Source organism: Calypte anna, chromosome 1 (assembly GCF_003957555.1).
Source record: "Calypte anna isolate BGI_N300 chromosome 1, bCalAnn1_v1.p, whole genome shotgun sequence".
Lineage (NCBI taxonomy): Eukaryota > Metazoa > Chordata > Aves > Apodiformes > Trochilidae > Calypte > Calypte anna.
In genome coordinates, this window is record NC_044244.1 from 34836752 (window position 1) to 34857398 (window position 20647).

Consider the following 20647-nt stretch of genomic DNA (forward strand, 5'->3'; position numbering starts at 1 on the left):
CCCACGGAAATACTGGAAATGTCAGTGGTGCAGATGAGGAAGACCTGAGGTTTTTCCAGCCTGCAAACAGAAGTGCAGCACCTTCAGCCCAAGAATCAATACAGGCTGCTGCTTGCTTTGTTTCACATGACCTGGAGCCACCCTATTTTTGTCACCTTATTACAGGACAGCAGCGAAGTGCATGTGAATGCATGGTGTCCTCAAAGGCCTGTGAAGCCCTCTGTATGGAAGAGATGGGAGTCTTTACTGTAAAGGCTTGTGTAACCTTCTGGAAACTGAAAGCAGCAAACTCCTGTGATTTCTTGGTGTAATATTCAAAAGGGGTTTTTCTTTGGGGAAGGACAGTTCTGTTTGTATCATGTTCTCCTTCAAGAGATTAGTTCTCCCTAGGCCTAATGTTAGCACAGCGAGTCCAGAGATATTACTCATCAATTAAAAATTCAATAAAAATAAGCTGTCATTACCATAATCCTTCATACTGGGAAATGTGGAGTTGAGAGCCTTACCATCCTGGCCTCTAACAAATGCCCCAAAGACTGCCGGCTGTGGTGTTAATTGATTGGTGTCATTTATAAGTAATCTAACAATCCTGAATAATTTATTTTGCAGTGACATATGCTGAAAATATACAGCTGCACAGATATATGCACAGCTTCAGGAGAAACAGTGCTAAACAGGGTGTGAGGCGAAGATTAAGATTCAGTGATCTCTTCGGGAGCTCTTTTTCATGTGCTCTGCTCTCCAGTGCTTTTATTAGGGCAGAAATATATAGATCTGACAATAGGAGTGTATAGATCTGGGTGGTCGAGACACACAGGCTCGATATTCTCTTTCGTGGCAGATTACCCCTAATGAATTTTAAAAGCAAGGAGGGTGGATGCTGAGCAGGAAATGTACAGTGCTGAGCAGGGCCTCGCCGAACCGCAGTAAAAATTGACCGCCGTGTTTCCACAAGGAGGATGCTGATGATGGGAAAAAGTCTAATGATTCAATCTCTCTCCGACCAAAATGGAATAAAAATCCTTGCTGTTCAGTGAGTGCGAGTAGGTTTTCCAGAGGTCACCTAGTAGGGAGTGACTCTCATTAATCCACGTTGTTTTTACAACTGCATGAATAACCCCAGCTAATACGCTTTGAAATCTAGAGGAAACACCACAGAGAGCCAGAAAGATTGAAGAGGCTTGTGCTCAAAGCCAAATTTCTTCCTTTATGGATGCACAAATGAAAAGTTTGTGTGAGCCCTCATTTGCTTAGGCAAAGCTGCTGCTGGAGTCACTGACTGACAACCTGGGACTGTTCCAAATCCACATCACCCCTTGCTCAGGGTGAATCCCACCCCCAAAGGCCAAACCTTTTTGGTTCTCTTAAGTGCAGAAAGCTTTTCCCTAAATTCTGTTTTACTGAAACAATTAACTGCATCACTGGGAGCTGGTTTGAAAGATGTTTGTGTACTTCGTAACTGAAAAGCCCAAGTTTTATAGTAACATAGAAATCAGCCTTAACATATGTGTGATGAAAAGATGGGCTCCTCACTGCATCATTTCTGTGCTGTCGTATCAACTTTATAAAGCAGAGTTATACTATTGCAACTTAATTCATGTGGCTATTCTAAAATTGCCTTTCTACATAATATTTGTATTTCTTTCAGAACATTAGGTTTTGGAGTGCAGATCATGCAGAAATCCTAACTTTCATTTCACAAAGTTTTTAGTTCTTCAATCTGCTCCTGGAGCAGAGCCTAAAAATACAACCAAATATAGCTAAATGCCTCAGAAACTAGAATGAAAGGGGAAAAAGCATGCAAACCTTTCTTTTAAACCTCTTCTTCTTCCCTTCCCTCCCAACTTTGACCTTATTTTGAGGCCCAAAATGGTGATCCTCCTAACCCTGAGCATGATGAGCTCTGCCTTCTCAGTGGGACTTTTCCATCTGCATGGCTTCTCCAGAGGGGAATGCTGACTGCAGGCAGCGGATCCCATCTTGCTCCAGAGAAGTCAACAGCAAAGCTTTTGCTCTCCCTGACTTCAGTCAATTCTGGATGGTATCCAAAGAGAGCAAGGGCAGGAGGGAATATACTTGTTTTCATTATTCATGTTGGTTGTGTAAACAGCACTCACTTCTGACAGAGAAATATGGGACTTTATTTCTGTCATTTTTAGAAAAAAAGTGCACCAAGAAAATAATCATTACTACACACTGATTGCTCATTTTTTCCATTGCTCTGCACGTCAGAGCACGCATTGGTACAAATACAACTGATCTGGTTAAGTGTTTTAATACACAGGGGAGTAAATTGTTTGGGATGAAAGAAATTCATTATCCACAGTTTGCGGGGCTGAAAGTCTGGCTGTTTTAGTATTACTGCTGAGAAAAAATTTAAAAGTGCATGCTGTGACAAGCTTAATATATCCTGAGATTCTATTCTAGTAGAGAAAGCATATTAATTAGATTACTGTTCATTCTTTCAGTAATGCTGACCCCCAACACTGCTAGTAGGATAACTAAAGGTAATCAGGCAAAGAACACCCAGTTTTCCCTAGAATCTTTCCTCATTAATTTCATTCACAATGGGGAAAAGTCCTGATTCCCCCCTGACAGAGGGATGGGGAAGGCCTTCATAGTAAGGACAGAACACCTTGAGTGGTCACATATCCATCCAAGAATAAATATGCAGAGGAAGGCAGAAAGAAGACTCTGCTGGGGTGCAGAGTGCAGCAGCCTGTGTGCTCCCAGTCCAGGCTGCCGAGATGAGAGCCTCTCCTCCCCCTGCAAACAGAGGGCTCCTCTACACAGCAAACACAGCCAGGCCTTTCACAGATCTCTACTATTTGGGCAAGAGATTCTGCAATAAAATTAAAAGAACTCCTCAACTAGGGTTTTGCATCAGTGTTTTCCTATAAGGCCTATGTTTTCATCCATACTACCTTCCAGCTTGTGCATGACAAAGGAGAGAGAGGACACATTTGTTTGTTTACTTACTTATTTGTTTGTATTTCACCCCTACTCTAGCAGAGTTTCATGACCCATAAAACTTACCTTGCACTGTCTGAAGCAATTCCTCTTCATATGTACTGTAGGAGTAACGTCTTGGGAAATTAAATGTTTCCCACCCGGGCTTTTGTATGCAGCTGCTGCCAGATCCCCCTTTGAGCCCTGAGGTCAAGACATTAAAGAGAAATCATTTCCAATTCATTGGAAAGCTTTGTGGGGTGGGATGGCCCATGGTTCTGCATAAATCTCTTTTTATAAAGTAAGGTTTGCAAGTGCTGAGTTAGTTGGCCTCAAAAGAAGAAATGAAGTGGGACTTGACTTTTTTTTTTTTTAAATAGCCTCAGTATATTTTTTTAGAAAATATAATTAAATTATATGGCTATAAAGATATAGCATTGCTGTGCATGACATGCACTACAGATGAGATATAAATTGTAGAAGATACATAAAAGGTTTTTGACTGCCTTGGAAAAACTATACCTCTGTTAAGATGGCTCAGTCTGTAAGTGTTCCCTTCAGCTCTCTTTCTTGTCCCCTGCCAAAATTTGCAGCAAAGGTGCTTGGGAGCAGACCTGTGCCTGCACTGTCATGCTGGGAGCTGAAGGAGCAGGGAGGGAGACTCTCTCTGTGCTGCCAGCAGCCCCAGGGGCCCACTGTGGGAGAGGGGATCAGGAGCATCTGGTGGGGATGGAGACAGGAGTGGGGAGCAGGACTGCCTGAGTTCAGGCAGTCACCACTCCCCCCACCAGGATCATCAGCTCTGCATCACAGGCAACCACTTGTGTCGCTGCAGAGGGTCTGCCTGCAGCTCAGCTGCCCCAGTTTGCAGGCTGGAGTGTAGCTCAAGCCACAGATGAAGATAAATTAGCAGCATCACATCCAAAGAAGTACCTGCAGGAACAGCACTCTTTGCTGCCCTTCCTGGGATGCCATCCTGCCTGACTCCTCCGGCTCACACTGACTCAAGTCGAGCTCAACCATCTGCAGATCTGTAACAGCAAAACAAAAACTAAGCACCCTGCAGATATTCCCAGCAGCCCCCAACTACAATTTCCTATTTAGGCAGACCCTACATTTAATAAGCAGCTCAGTCATGCTGCCAGGAGATCAGCATTTCCCTGAACCAAACCCTTCATGACATCACAGCAAAGTTCTTACATGTTCTTTAATCCCTGCAGCTCAAGGCAGCTCAGCAAAAGTGCTTCAAGGACCTTCACAAAGTGTTTATGTCTCTTGCTTGTACTGCTTCAGAGCCACTGCTGATACCACTGCCCTGGGCTGCACATTCATTTGAGGGGGGTCAGACCTTGGGAGTGGGACCAAGATGGAGAACGCGTTCTCTCTCATCAGTATTCAAGCTTCGTATCTTTCACTCCCTATCTGACTCAAGGAACTGTTTCACACTTGTGCAGAAAATGGCAATAAAACCAGCAGAGTGAAAAGCCACTGATTTGGATGTATCACATCTGTTTTTTGGTGCCTATATGGAAATGCTAAACTTTGCCTTACAGTCACAGTGGGGAGCATCAGGGGAAAGGTGTCACATCATAAATCCTATCTGGAAGAATAAGCAAACAGTTCAAACTGAGGACCAAAAACTCCCAAAATCTAAGTGGTGATGGCAGAACTGGAGGAGGCTGTGTCTTGCTGAGGGCTGCACTGGTTCTAAGCCCAATGCTTTGCACTGAAGAGTAGAGAGATGAAAATTTTTCTCATTGTCTGTCTCACTAATGCTGGTTTTGGGGTCCTTGGTTATATTTAAGTGGAAAGCCTAAAATTCAACAGCTGCAGAAGTCTTTCACGAGTATACCTTGAACAGATCTGCTTCCTCAAGCCTACCCTGAGAAACTGGGTTTGGGCCAGCACAGGGAGAGGAGGAAGGGTGTCCTTTCTCTACTGCTGCAGTGTCTTCCCTAAGCTGTTCCTGGGAACATCTGCATCTCATCTGATGCAAAAATGCAGCAGCCTCTAATTTCGTGCCCTGACCTGGTGCCACTGGCATTTTTATCTCCACCCCTTGCCCCCAAGGCTTTGGCATTTGCCAGTGCCAAAGGGTGACAGTCCTGTCCTTTTTCCCTCATCCATCCAGCTGAAGAGAAAGATGCAATTTGTCCCTTTGTGAGGGAAAAAGTAAGAGTTGAAATTGCAGTTCCTGGTTGCTCTCTGAGTGCCAAATGGCCCCGAGGTACCCTGCAGAGCTGTGTGGCCCTGCTTCAGCCCAGAACTGCAGCCCTGGCCCTTATCAGGTATTGCCTATCTAGAAGGACAATAGCAGAAGGAATTTTGTTTGCTCAAATAATGACAGACTTCATTATAGAACAACTGTACCATACCAAACATATTTAATAATTAAGCAATGAGATATGACAAGAGGAAAATTCCAGCACAATTTTTACATGCCTTGGACTGTATAAGGCCAAAGGCCAAGGAGTTTTCATCGGAAGATCGAACTATTTTGCATTTGAACCATTTATTCTGTCTACTTTTCTGCACTCTGTATCACAACACTAAAATGCTGTCATAAATATTGTAAACATAAAATTTCTCACAGTCCGAGACCTCAGATTCTATTCTCCCAATGATATATGTGTATCACTGGCATGCAGAACAGTGGAATACACCCCTTTGTCCACAACTGAGTCTGGAATGGATTTTCAGACTGCAGTTAACAGGTCTGGAACACGGGTTTGCTGATGGAATTGCTGACAGGTTACTTACATCAATGCAAAGGACATCCCTTCAGTGCCACTGGTTGCTAATTCTGAAACATTTCTCCTTATGCCATAAAAAAGGAAAGAAGAACTTGAGATTTCAGTGCAATGCTTGTTCTTCTTTGCTGCAAGTTTGATACGAGCTCTCTTTGCTTCACACTTGTTTCTCTCCTTTAGAATTTGAGTACATTATGAAATGCAGTAGTTTACACAGAAACGTCACACTAATGCAGCATCAACTCAGACTCTAATACTGTAAAAATCAGGTAAAGCCAGAGTGAAGATTCTCACAATCAATTTAGAACAAGCTCTTTGTGTTCTGTTTTGCAAGGACTTTCTTTACGCACAAAACATAATACCGGGCAGTGTGACGTCCTGTACAGCAAATATTTATTTTTGAGATAAGCACAGTGGCTTGAAAGGTCTAGTGAGCTAATTGAAATAAATAAGGCTTTGCTGGAATTCAGGGACGGATGTATGTGGTGGTGGTGGTGGTGGAGAAGCTGCCCAGCTGCCCTGCCACTCTTCCTCTCAAGACCAAACTGCTGTTAGGCAAGATACTATAGCTTTAGGCTGCTGACCACCTCTGCTCTGGGTAATGCATACCTGCAGGAATAATATAAGCTATTCCTGGCATTAATAGGCATACTGGTATTTAATTATACTGATATTTAAGTATGTATAAGAATGCACACTTGATCAGACCAATTAAAAGTCGAATCTTGCTCTTTGCAGTGGCTAGAACATGTTCAGAGCAAAAAGCAAACCTATATATTAAATGCTGAATGTTCAGTAATATAGTCATATCCTTCTGATGTTCATTAGAGATACCAAAAATGTAATTGTGGTTCCTGCCCTCAAAAGCTTCTGCTTCAGAGCAACCTGGAGACCAAGCCCACAGGACTTACAGGCAATCTCATCCCAAGGCCATCATGCAAGGACTGACCATGGCCATGTGGTAGGGTAGGGAGAGTAAGTTCAAAAAGTTAAATGCTGAGTGGTTGTGAAGTGTTGCCTCAGAGCTTCTCTTAACCATAGCAGAGATTAAATCTAATTACAATACAGAGAGGCAAGGGTGAGGAAAGAAGGCGTCAATTAAGACGTGATCATCTGGCTGCATGGTAAAGTATTTGCACATCTTCCTGTCTGCTCAGCCAGCTGTGTGTGTAACATCTGGAGTCGGGAGGGGGAGTACAGCTGGGACACAGCCCTTTCCTGGTTCCTGCAGATAATCAGCTTTTACCCTGAGGCACTACACTTTGCTAACCATCTCCTTCAAATCCAATTTTAAATGGACTACAAGATCATACTGTAGCACAGGGTGGCCAGTACAGCATATAAATGCATAAACTCAAGGTACAACCTGTATTTTACAATGCATTCCAGGCACTGGGAAAGTACAGAAAGAAATCTGTTATATTAAAAAAGACAACGGCTTGCTTTCTACGTGGCTATCCTTTTTATTAGATTAGCTACCTGGATTTTTACCATTTTCCTGAAGAAATAAGGGCTCTTTCACAGAAGCTTCAGGGAAATGGCTGCATTTTAATGCAGTCTAATTGACTTTTATGGTTATCTCTGAGGAGTCCTGGTCATAAAAGCTAATTAAATTATACTGATCTACATATTCAAGAACCATTCTATTTCGCACCCTTAAGAAAAAAAGAAAAAAAAAAAAAAAAGAAAAAACTGGAGGCTCATACTCATGATAAGGACACTCTACAATCTCTGGACACCTCTTTTTAGTGCAGTTTGATTTTCTCACTGATGCAGGTTATGTTTAACCTTCCTGAGCAAGTGGCTGTCCTTACCAGTTTTAAGAATGTTTGGTACATTATTTCAGATGTCTCATTCTGCAAATGGGTAGAAAGATCTATCTATTCTATCTATTCTATTTACAATTCTGCAGTCATCTAATAATCCTCAAGAGAAAAGCTAAAAAACCCACAAAAAACCCACACCAAAGACAAGCCTGAAGTAAATCATCTGAATCTGCATGACAGGGGCTTTGTAAAATAAACTTTTTCATTTTCCTTATTCTCCCTCTTGGTTTTTTTTTTAGATGGCCATTTTTTCCCTACTTTTTAGGTTCATGCACCTTGTGAGAGATTCTGACTATTGTAATAACAGTTTAACAGCATGTCAATACTGATACCATAAAAATCCAATTTTGCTGTTTTCTTCATCTGAACTCCCATTGTTTTCCTGTATTTACTACCCACGTAGTGCCAGATATCCAAGCTATTTAAGTGCCAAACAAATCAGCCATGTGCCAAGTAAGATTTCTGAAAGTCTTACTAGAAGTCTGTCTTTCAGCACCTAAATACCTTTCAAAACTTGGCCTAAGGTAGCAAGCAAAATTCTCACTTAAAGTGAGAATCTCTTTCACCCTTTACCTGCCTGTCCCTCTGCTCGGCTTCTTTGGCTTCCAGTACCCTGGAGACAGCTGTTAACATCATCTGCTTTGTATCTGAGTTTTACCTGGCAATGCAACAGGCAAGCATTGCCATTTCCACCATTTCTCCTTACTGCTGACCCATTCTTTTTTTTTTTTTTTTCAGCTCACAAGAACCTGTTAAAAATACCCATAACATTATTTGTAAAAGCTCATTTGCTAAACACAAAAAACTAGGGGAAGACATCAAGGAAACAATGCCATTGGCACCTATAATTATCAGCACAAGCAAATCCCTCTGAGAAGACCCTCAGTACCGTGGGAATTTGTAATGAACGTGAAAATCTAATTTGCTTCCAACTGGAACAAAGGAAAAAGAAGAACTAATTTGTCAAGAAACCCTACCTTTTTCTACAAAGTTATACATGAAATTACCAGAGTTTGGCAACACATCATGAGTTTCCATAGGAAAACATCTGAAGAAAAGGAAGTAGGACTTCTTTCTCGTTTCACTAAATTGTGAAAGGGGATGGTGAAGGACCAGCCTCGAGACTGGCCACTGCCCATGTTGCATACTCTGTGAGGCTGCTGAGCAACAGGAGCCACTTCATTCTGTCAGGAGCTGTTAACCAGCTATTAGCCATGGCAGGCAGAAGAGCTGGGGGTCTCTCTCTCTCTCTTCAGTGTGGACGGACCGATAACAAAGCTTCATTGTGCTGCTGCCTCATAGTCCTGTGTTGTGTGATGGAGAGGTTTCAATGCCAAGCTACTGGCTAAGGATCAGATTGCAAAAGAGAAAATTCCTTTGGGGAGAGAGGCTGTGCAAAACAAGGGCATTGTGAGACAAAGAATAAGGGCTCCCAATCAAAACAGGAACCTCTCGAGTTCTGGTCAGCATGCACGTAGAGCACCTCAGTGAAGCCAGAGCCACGTGTTCTGCATTGCTTTCTCGACTGCAAATTACACAAAATTAAGGGTCCTGTGTGTTGTCTGAGAAATTATTGGCAAAACCAGGCATCTGCAGATGCAAGAGCTCCTTGTTTTCAAAGATCCTACTCAGCAATGCTTCCCTGAGTGCAGCTGCAATCAAGCAGGGGAGTTTTGGCCCTGTGCTTCTGACCAGAATTTTACCAGGGTGCTGCATGGGCCAGCACCTCCCTGGGGGCTCACCAGAGGGATGGGCAGGTCAGGGCCTCACTCCAGGCAGATAGCAGGGAAGCTGTGACAGACAGGTTCAACCAAGAGTCCAGATCATTGGGTATCTCTACACTGAGTCCAGGACAAGCCAGAAAGTCAGTCCACAGGGAAGGATCAAGAGGGTCTATGACTGGGCACACTGTGGTAGTGCTGGAGACCAGCACCCCAACACCACATCTGAAATAGGATCTAAAGGCCTGAACTGAAATGTCCATGAGCAGAGGTTTGGTCCTTGTGTAAGTCCACACAAGGCCAGTAATGCCACTAGGGCACCCAAGACTTGGGAAAGTCAGGAAACCTTGCTTACTTAGCTGTTTTTAAGGATCCTTATATTTTCCTGTAGTTTTCAGGCCTTTCCTCTATTTTTAGGATTTTTATAATCTTTCTTGCTGCCTTCCCTGTGTTCACATAGAGACACCACTGGGGTTATCTCGTGCATTGAGTACATTATGAAATGTACTTCTCCCTCGGGAAGTCCCGCTCCAGCTTCGCTATGAGTTTGGTAGGGCTGAGGTGCTTCCAATCCAGATGAGCTGGTGGATTTTTTATGTTTATCCTGAAGGGAAATCAGCTGATACACTCACAAAGTTTAACCCAATAGAAAAAAAAACATATTAGCAAGGACCAGGAAGTCTTCAGGTAGCCCTGGTTCTACTTGCTTAACAGCAAGGCCCTGGGGTACTAATAAATAGTAACACTTCAAGGATCAGGTTTCAGTGGTGATTTTGTGCACATAAAAGAAAGGATATTAGCTCTGCAAGGGGTCTGGTATTCTGAAAGGTCTTTGTTTTTACCTGGGAAATCTGACCCCCCCTGGCTTTGTCCTTGGCAGGGCTGGGCTGCAGGTGCTGCTGACAGCAACACCAGCGTGTGCAGTGCCTCACAAGCCATTCCCAGAGACCTGATCAGGCAGGTTAATCAGGCTGATGCATTTTAATTGAGTAGTTTCATGGGCCTGTTACGTCCTTGTTCGTAAATGGGTTTTTCCAAACTGTTCTTGCTAAAATTGTCTGAAGCTGTTCGCCACCACCAGCATAATTCAGAAGGAACCCCCCCCCCCAGCTGGACCTTTTTAGCAAAGCCACTCATCTCTGTGTGTTTGGTCTAAGGACAGTTATGTTGTTTTAACCTGCAGGATCTGATAAGGAGGGTGGACAATAAGATTAGAGCCTGTGGTGTTGACAGAAACAGAGGCACCTACCAAATCCTGCACAGTGCTTAAAGAGGACTCAGAGTCCATTCGCCTGTGTTCATATCCTGCTTCAACCTTCCACCCACTCTCACCCACCACTCTGTTTTGCTGCTGTCTCCTCCCCAGAAGGCACCACATTTTCTGTAAATACTGATTTTCATAACTCATACGCTTTTCCAAATGCAAAGCCAGGTTGCAGAAGAACTGCTGAGGTGACCACAGACAATGTTTTTGGCTTCTTCTAGAGACATCTTCTAATGCACCCCTCAGATGAAGGGGAGATGTACCCTTCTAACACAAGGGATGCAATGTAATTATGAAGCTTATTAGTCCTTTGAGACAGCTATATATCACCAGTTCATAAAAGTGATACAAATCTTCAAGTTACTGTCTGATTGTACTATGCCTGAATGACCAGAGTGTACCAGTTTGTTTTTTTTTAAGTAACTCAGATTTGGGAGCCATTCTTCCTATTGGAACTGGGCTATATGAGTCAGTTAAACTGGAGTTACAAGACCAAATGCCACTTAGGATCTAGTCTTTAGCTTCTTTTCAGATGATGGCCACAGGGATGATGCATGGGTTTGCCAACAGATTAATTAATCCTGAAGCCAGATATGGAGGTGATGAGGGATATTCTGTGCAATACAGACCTGATAGTGACCTTCCAGTATCTGAAGGGGATGTAAAGGAAGGATGGAGGTGGACTGTTTGCAAGGCCTGTAGTGATTGAATGAGGGGCAATGGTTTTAAATTAGAGAAGAGTAGATTTAGATTGGATGTTAGGAAAAAGTTCTTTACTATTAGGGTAGTGGAAAAACAGAACAGGCTGCCCAGGGAGGTGGTTGAGGCCTCATCCCTGGAGACATTTAAGGTGAGGTTTGATGAGGCTCTGAGCAACCTGATCTAATTGAGGGTGCCCCTGCTTACTGCAGGGGGTTGGACTAGATGACTCTTAGAGGCCCCTTCCACCCAAAATATTCTATGATTCTATTTCCTGCATCATCCAGGTTATTTTGAGTACATCAAACCATGGTTCATCTCTCTGGACTCCAACAAGCCTTGGGGTGGTCATGATTTTATGGATGTTTCTAAGAATAGATCTAAATCCAGCAAAACCTTAATTTAATATATGAACAACTGCCACAAAGATAATTCTGTTTCTCTGGTAAGGCAAGAGGTGTTCACACCTGGAATGTCAGTCTTTGTATGAGGTTTTGTCTAAATACCACATGAGAAGACAGTTCTGGCCTCCAAAAACCTACAGTTTAAGGTTAGGAGAAGACTCATGAGATAGACAGAAAATCAGAGAAGAAAACAGCTCTAAGAAAGTGATGAGACAAATACTTGTCAATCTAGTGGGTCTCTTGCAAACTTATGGAGGCAATGTAGCAAAAGGAGGATTTTAAGGGAGGACTGAAGACAGATTATGAGGCAGCTCTGCAGATGTTTACAGAGAGCTTCTCCTGAGGGTTGGGGACAGCATGAGGCAGAACATGGAGGCATGTATTGAGAAAGCTGAACAGATAGCTGCTGAGGAAAAGGACTTCATAAAAGCAGTATAAACACTGTTTCTCAGTGTTTTTCAAACAGTTTTTCCTGTGGTTACAATTCACTAAGAAGATACTGGAGGTACATTCTTATGTTAGTAAAGACTCACCTACCATATGGGAGCAAGGTCTTATTCCTCCATTATGCTTTGGCTTGTTTGTACTTATTTTTATAGATCTTCTTTACCACACTGTTTGTATTTGCTAACATTCAGCAACCACTGCTTGCCTCAGCTGCACTTTTTTATATCAGTGTAACCACTTTTCTCAAGATCTCTCAGTGTTTTTTCTCTGCTTTGTTTGGACTGAAAAAGGACTTGCACTTGCAGTCCCACCAATTGCTACTTGAATATTTACCAGGACCTACTTGTAAATTCCTGAAAGTTTTTGTGAGTTTTGCATAATTGTTCTGATGATTATCTCTATTGTCCCTTATAAAGGAAAACTTCTGACAGAGTCATCACTATTCTGCATTCTTCCAGCTCCAGAAATAACCCTAAAGTCAGACCCAACAGATGCTTGGAACTGATTCTGAGAGCCTGGGTACTGGTGTCTCTGCCAGCTGTCTAGGTTAAAAAACAGCCCAGACCATTAGAAGTGCAAGTAGGAGGGAACCAGCATGGCAACCTTAGTTTGTTACTCTCGGCACACCACACTGAGTAAGTATTTCCACCCCTCCCACAGAAACAGAAGTAATCTTCTACCTGACAGTCCCAGGCTCTGTGCTTTATCTGAGGAGATGCTCTGTAGGGGTGAGACTCAGGCTGCCTTGAAATAGTTATTTTGAAGTTCAGGCTGTCCTGACTACAGCACTGTTAACTTTTACACTAAGACTGCTGACCCTTTTTTCTCTTCATTCTTCTGTTTATTATAGTCACCTTAAAAGACTGTTGGAATGTGCAAGCAAAAAAACACCTCAGATTATCATTAAAACTTATTCCTTTGTGAGTCTTTTTGGTCTAACTGATCTCCACCATCTGGGCAGTGCACAGATATTTTTAGCAATTTTAAACTATACTGATGGGCCAGAAAAATGTAGCTCAGTGAATTTCAGTCAGAATCTGACACTGTGCCATTTGGGTCAACCACATGCAATTTGAGTATTTGTAATAAATCACCTATATCTACAGCATATTTGTCCTCTACTAAAAATGATACTGTGTAGATTAAAATACCACAGTTCCCTATTTTTTTTTATTCTAGTTTCCTGTTCTATAATTGTGGTGACGTGACCATGGGAAGCCAGGGCAGCGTGGTAGGTCAGGAGGTTGGTAGCTACAACCTCTGTCCTATTAGTTGACCATAAATGGGTTGTAGGAACTCAGCAGGAAATGTACATCCAAAAGCTCAAAAAGGAACCCATTCTCACCTTTCTGTGCTTAGGTACTTGTATGTAAATAACATCACAGTAATTTAAAATGGCTTAGTGGTGGGTTTGTCCTATTGATTGTACAACCTACGTATGTGAAAGGGGAAAACTCAGGATTCAAAAGCAGATGACAGCAAGATCCTTCACCACCTTTCAGTCCCTTTAGGCCAAATACAGTATCAACAGCACAACTAAAGAGGCCCAAAAGCTTGCAGCAGCAAATACTCCTTTGGTTAAAGCACTGCTGAAGACAGTAGGTAAAACCTAGACTCTTGTGCTGATATTATGCTAGGGGGATATTAGGAGGGACACCAATGAGGAGATGAAAATCACCAGGGGCAGGGATGGCTCTTGGTTGTGTTGTGGTCATTGGGTTTAAGCTGCAATACTTTTGAAAAAAGTCCAGTACACATCCCTGATGTACAATCAAGAGTGTGCCTCCAGGCTCTCGTCATTTATATCACATCTCCTGGAGATGCAAATATGGAATTTTACCTCCACATTTTGGAAATCACTGCTATGCACTATAGAAGAACAGCTGAATTATTTGTTATAAAAGACAAGAAAGAAAACAGTCCAGCTGGTATCAACACAGGACCGTCAGGACAGCTGGGTTATGTCTTGGCTCTGTCTTCAAAACAAGACTGTTTAACTGTATAATTATTTTAAGTTACATTCACTTTGTCATGTCTTCTAAATAATAATGCTCATCTGCACAGGAGCTCATATAATTTCTAAGAAAGTCATTTAGATACTTGGCTAACAGAAGCTCTGAGCATGCATTGCATTAGTACTGGCCCGTGTGATTTGAGGCTTTCTTCACTGATATTAAGCAGTGATCTGATGGATTGTTCTTACAACTTCTGGAAATGAGCCATTGCCCCAGGTTGGGTGTCTTCTTCAATGACTTGACAAGAAATTTTGGAAAAGGTCCGAGGTCTCTTTTTACTTCCAAAGGCCTTAAAAAGACCTGTTTCCACAGCTAGAGTTTTACCAAATAGTAAGCCAGCACTTTGCTGCCCCGGAGTCAAAGAACAGATCTCCATTCTCAGCACTTCTCAGGCTTTGTTCAGGAATCATCCTTGTTTTTTAAAATCTTCATCTCTGTTGCTTTGTTGCTGTTCTGCAGGGGAGTTATCATTACTTCCATCTGTCAAGCCTAACTGTGCACCAGCCTTCTATGGGGCTCTCTTCTAGGTGATCTCCTAACCTTTTTTTTTTTTAGTTCATTTTTAGAAGCTCCTATTTTTTAAGTTCTCCTGTTTCAGTAAGGTACAGCCTTACTCCCAATGTTTGTTTAATAGAGTGAAAGGCCCTTTTTTTCCTCCTCACAATATCCATACCAACAGCAGCCTTAATTTCACTGCAAACTGGCATCAAAATTTGCCCTGTATTTGGAGGTGCCTTGACTTAGATGCTATCAGAGACACTGCTTTTCAAATAAATATATACATTTGTGTTCTATTTGTGGTTGATTCTATGGGGAACAATTAAATATGTCCTTTTCCCAACTACATTTGAATGATTGATATTTCAGGCTAAAGAGTTCATTGTGTGAATTTTACTTGCTTTGCTATCCTTTTATTGCTGAATTTGTTACATTGAAGAATCATGTCTGTCAGAAGTAGTCAGCAGGCAACTTAATTAGTCATGAGTATACATTTCTGAATGTCACATGGATCATCTGGAAGAAAGCAGAGACAGCATCAGAAGAAGTCAGCAGCATCAGAAAACATTCTTCTAAACAACTGGGAATTTTCAGGACAGATAAAGGCTTTTTTTGTACTTAAAAATAACCTTCTAGGTAATCATTCTGCCCATATGTTGAAGGACTGCTGCTTTGTCACTTCCTTCTGTTTGTTTAGTTTGTATGTTAGCATTTGCAATGTGTAGATATATTACAGATTGTTTTCCTGACTTCAAAACTCTGCAGTTTCACCTAGAATTTAAAAGGGAATATTATAGTTACTTTAAATGAGAATGAGATGCTAGAGATACTGAACAGTGTGGGCTTTCGTGCTTCTGACTCCAAGTGAATGCAAAAATCATTAGACAATGCTGTGAGTTTCTTGATGCTCACAGTGATCCCATGAAAGCAGAAAAGTAAACTGCATCATCCACTTTTATAAAGTTAGCTACAAGAAAGTGCAGCTGAAGGAACACACACACACACACACACACACAGTCTAAAGACTACACCCACAGTTCTTGTGCCAAAATCCTGCTGAGGCAGCAGGAGACTCCTGTGCAGAGAAATGTGGCAGGTGTGGGCCTTTTCTTTGTCCCTTCAGTACATGAACTCTATTCTCCCAGTTGCAGATGATTTTGCCCCCCTGACATTTTTTCTAGTGAACTACTACTATTTGTTGATACATTTCCTGTTTGGAAGTGTAACATTTTGTATTTGCATTTTCTTTCTAAAATTCCTAACTCTTGGTACAAGATATAAAGTTTTAAATAGGTATTCCATCGACCACCTAAACAACCTCAGCTTTAATTCTGCTTTCAGTGAAGTTTCAGCTTTCAACACGAGACCAGATCTGCATTCATGACTGCTTTTTATAATTAAACCAAAAAGAGAGGAGCTGCCATTAATGTAATGCAGTTTTCCAAATCAATATTGTGCCTTCTTCCTCCCTGATCTGCTGAAATACAATTTCAGAAACGCAGAGCGCGTTGTTGCTCGAGGGAAGGAAAGCAGAGAGTACCTCATGTTCCCTCATCTGAAAAAGCTGAAAAAGCAACATCTAAGTTGGTGGACATTAAAGAAGAGAGGTCAAGGGAAGCTGGTAAAGCTAAACAGTTTGGTAAAGCAAAGGACATCAGCTTAAACCACTGTTGTTCCCTGCAGGAGGAAGGTATTATCAACCTCCTCCTTGCTTCCTCATTAGTTATTTTTGGCTCCAGACAAGTCCTTCATTTCTTTTTACCAAGAATTCTAGACTTCCTTCACCACCATAAGAAGAACAACATCAGCAAAACAAAGTGTGTGTTTGGGTATGCTCCAAAGAATGAAGCTCAAGGATAGAAATCATCATGACACTTAACAGAATAAAGAGGGTTTGTAATTTAGCAACTGCATTTATGTCATAAAATGTTACACTGGCAAAGATATAACATACTTTGTAAATACATTTTCCAAGTTTTCCCAAAGTCAGTCAGCTGTTGCTACAAATATTTCCTCTTGTCATTAGGGTGTCTTGCAAAGTTCTAGGAGCAATAGGAATTTTTCTGAAAAAGTAAGGCCTGACATGGCCAAGTACAGAGTGTCAGGGAAACCTGCAGGGGACTATGTTCCATCAGAGGACTAGATTCTACCAAACACCTCAAAACTGCATCAACTTCACCTATTTCTTGGTTTGTTGTTTTGTTGTTTTTTTTCCAGAAAGAGAGAACAAGAACACCATGACAAAACAAAGATTGTATTAAATATTTCAGTCAAAATTAGGATTTCTGAAAATACTTTGGATGATCAGGGCTATTTTTTTTTTCCATAAGAATGAAACATCCAAACTCTCTGTGGAATTTGTGCCATGCATCTGCACTTTTGGAAATTCTCAGCACCTTCTAGGTCCAGAAATCTCATCCATAAATGGAGTTCTTCAGAACATTCATGTCTACATTGAGGATGTTTTCATCTGGTTCTCAGCTTTCTGCATAGCCAGTCCCAATAGGAGAGAGAGACCCTTCTGAAAAAGCAGTTCATCTTATCCCAAGCTAGGCATCTAAAATAGACCTAATAAATCAAGCCCTTTCAAAGTGTCTCTCTATCTGTTGACAATAAAGATAGCCCCAGGTGCTGAGCTTGGATATAGATGTTTGAATTGTAGATGACTCAAGTTAGGTGAGATGAATTCTACCACAGATATCTTCTTGATTTACAGGCTCTCTTGGAAGCAGATCCTGGAGTAGGCAGTGAAAATACTGATGAATTTTTGTTCCATAAACCAGAAAGTTTGGTGTCCCCCAGGCAGGTCTACTCACCATATGTCTTTACATTTGTTCTGTATCACAAAATTGACTTCTTGTTGCTTGGTTAAATACAACATTTTTAAGAAGCAAACATATGGTGATATCACACCACTCTTCATAACTGGGAGGCTATGGACAGAAATGGGGAATTCTGTTTAAAAATTGGTGCTAAGAGCTATCCTCAGAAAATCTCTGCTAAATGGGGAAAAGGAGAAGAGTGTTTTCGTTTTGTTTTTTTTTTTTTTTTACTAGAAGTAACTCTTCCTAAAATACTGATAAACTACTTAACATACTATGAATTATCTGTATCATAAAATGCTTCTGAGCATTGCACTGAGGATTTGATTCTGTGCATCCAAATGCATGAAGATTCTTTACACATAGACAGATGTTTAAGAAGCAAATACATTTGAGCTGAACCTGTCAGGTCTAAAAAAGAAATCTTCTATGCTTGCTGTTTTCTCCATCTTTCAAGTAACATTCATTTAATTATTATTTTTGTGTTCCAGGGTAAGGAGTAAATAATGTAAAGGCAACCAGCTGTCTCACTGGCACCAATCTCCCTGCCCCCTGAGGCTTTGAGACAGTCAGGATGTGTCCCATGCTGTGAGAGCCAGCAGAAGACAGATCAGAGGCAGGAGAGAGAATCAGCAGGAAAAATCTCTCTCTCCAATACAGATTCAGCATTCTTTGGGCCAAATTCTTGCCCTTGAGGTTCAGGAGGTGGATCTCCAGGCCTCTGGTGCTGCCCAAGTACAGTTCATGAGTAGGGCAATGGCAATAATGGGGGCAATGTCTACACAGCTCCAGGAGGACGAGTCTGTTTTACAGAAGCTTTTGGAGTATCACCCTGTCCCTCTGGACCGGGTCACACAGGTGACACTGAATCACATCCGGTATTAATGTGCTACAAAACATAAAAAAAGCTTTTTCCTGCAGTGTCATACTGCCTACATCCTAATGTTTCAGATAACTAGTGTCATCTTCAGAGCCTTCCACCCACTGCCTTAACCTCCCTACGTCTGCGGGAGGAAGTCTCAGCCGCAGATCCTCCGTCTGCACCCAGACCTTGTGTTCCAGAGGACCCGATCTTGTTTCACACAAGCTCCTAAAGCTTGGCTGGCATGCCAGCATCGCCACTGAATCACCACCATATCTTAGTCAGCCTGCTTAAAATGGCACAGTTCTTAATTGTCTGCTTGCCTCCTCCAGACTGCATCTGACCTTCTGCCAATCCCGCTGGCTCGTTGCAAGCTACCGGCCTCATCTCTGGATTTGCACCCCCAGGCTCCTCGGGACATCTGTGCTCCAAAGGCCATGCAGCTTTCTGCATCCCCTTCCTCTGAGGAAGGACTGGAGCTTCCCTCCACTTGAACTACCAGACCACAAACCCTTCAGGGCAAGGGCTTACTATGTGTTAGGTGCTGAACTCTTCCTGTACCGCATCATGTTCGCTTCCAGCACTATCAATTATTTAAAATAGCTCTGCCTTCGGTTCAGCCACATGCTGAGTTAAGCTCCATAGCCTTTGGGTAGTTTTCAGCAATTTTATTTTTCTTCCTCAATGTCTCACAAATTGCTTGCTGCTCTGTAGCACTTGTTACTATTTGCTAAGGGAGATGATACGATGTATTATCACTCGAGCAAAATGTTTTTGTGGAGATACTGTTAGCTTTCTTCCCCAAAAATTCAGCTATGCCTACATAGGAGTGGAAGCCCAGACCCTACCCCCAGAGGGGCCTTGACTTCATTAGCACTTTCATTTAGCTCAGACAAGTAATTATTAACATCAGCATCCAGTTCTAGCAAATCTGGATGGATGTGCCACGAGGTGACAAGATGCAATCAGCATAAAACAATATAGATGTAGAAGGGAAAACGTTCCTTTCAGTTAACAAGGGGCAGACAGCAACAGCAATGAACAGTGATGCACATAAATAGTTTCATATTTACTTAATCCTGTTCCTATATACCAAGTTAATTTTTTAATGTTTTTTTCCCTTGAAGTGTAAAAGACTATTTTAATTATTTACTCAGGTTAATGAGGAAATTAAGCTCTGCCTTCTGAAATATAAATACCAGGATGTTAGATGACACAAATGCTATTTTTATTTAGCTCAGAAATAGCTAGAGACAAATGCACAGGACGAGGGGCAGTGCTCTGGTAGGCTGCTGCAATCAGCTCTAGCCCCACATCCAGTCCCTGGGCTCTGACACCTCCAGGTCATCTCACAGCCTCAGGAACCTCACCTCTCCTGGCATCCCTTCAGCTCAATCACTGCAGCCCATTCAGACACATCCCTCCTGGTTTTCCTGCCTCCTTACCTCCTCCTACTTAGGGGTCTGTCTGGAAGGTGATGTCTCTCCTCCCCTGGGTCTGATAGAGGCCAGAGCAGCTGTCCACATCCTCCTCCCAGTGTGTATTCAGGGATAAACCAGGAATAACAGGGTCAGGGCACCCAAGGACATAGTGAAAGCCAGACAAGGTGAAGGACACCTTTCTTGCATTTGCCTCTGTGTTTGTGTGGTAATGTCCAAGAAAAGGAATATGGGAGCAAAGTTTTAACTAGGGAAACATGTCATCAAATGACTCATGATACAGCCATGAAGAGTTTTTTAAAAACCCTATTTTTCCTATTTTTCTGTCTTCACTCAGGCCTGGGTGTCTAAATAGTTATTTTTTGTAGCCACCGTGTCAAGAGCATTAGATCCTGGAACTATTGATCATCATCAGAGAACACACAAACCCCCTCCTTCTTTTCAGATAAGCCCCCAAATCAAGATGTTGGGTACTTTCCCTCATCTTTTTTAATCCACTTTTTAATGGGGAAGCTCAAAGGAAAAGAAACTATCAACACTAACCACTTCCCACATAAGTCTGTGCCTGGCCTCCAGCACTCTCAGAGCTGCCATCACAGAACTGGATCTGTTGGGCAGCTGGCCTTGGAGACAGCCCAAGAAGGTCTCCAAAGACCTTCCATACAGGAATGCCTGTGCTGAACATGATCAGCTATAGCTTGGTCACTCCCAAACCCACTAAACTCAAGGACAGGAAGAAGAGACAAATTACGAAAGCATAGTTCCCAAATTTTACTTAGATGTCAAACCTCTATGGTTGGGAAATTCATACCAGGAATTACAGAGAGGAGTATGACTCTCCCTCTGTCATTTCTCCTCATGGATGAGGAGCTGAGGTGGCTCAGAGCAGGGCGTTGGTGACAAACAGCAGCTGTGACACTGCCTGGCTGCATCCTCAAAGGGAGCGGGGAG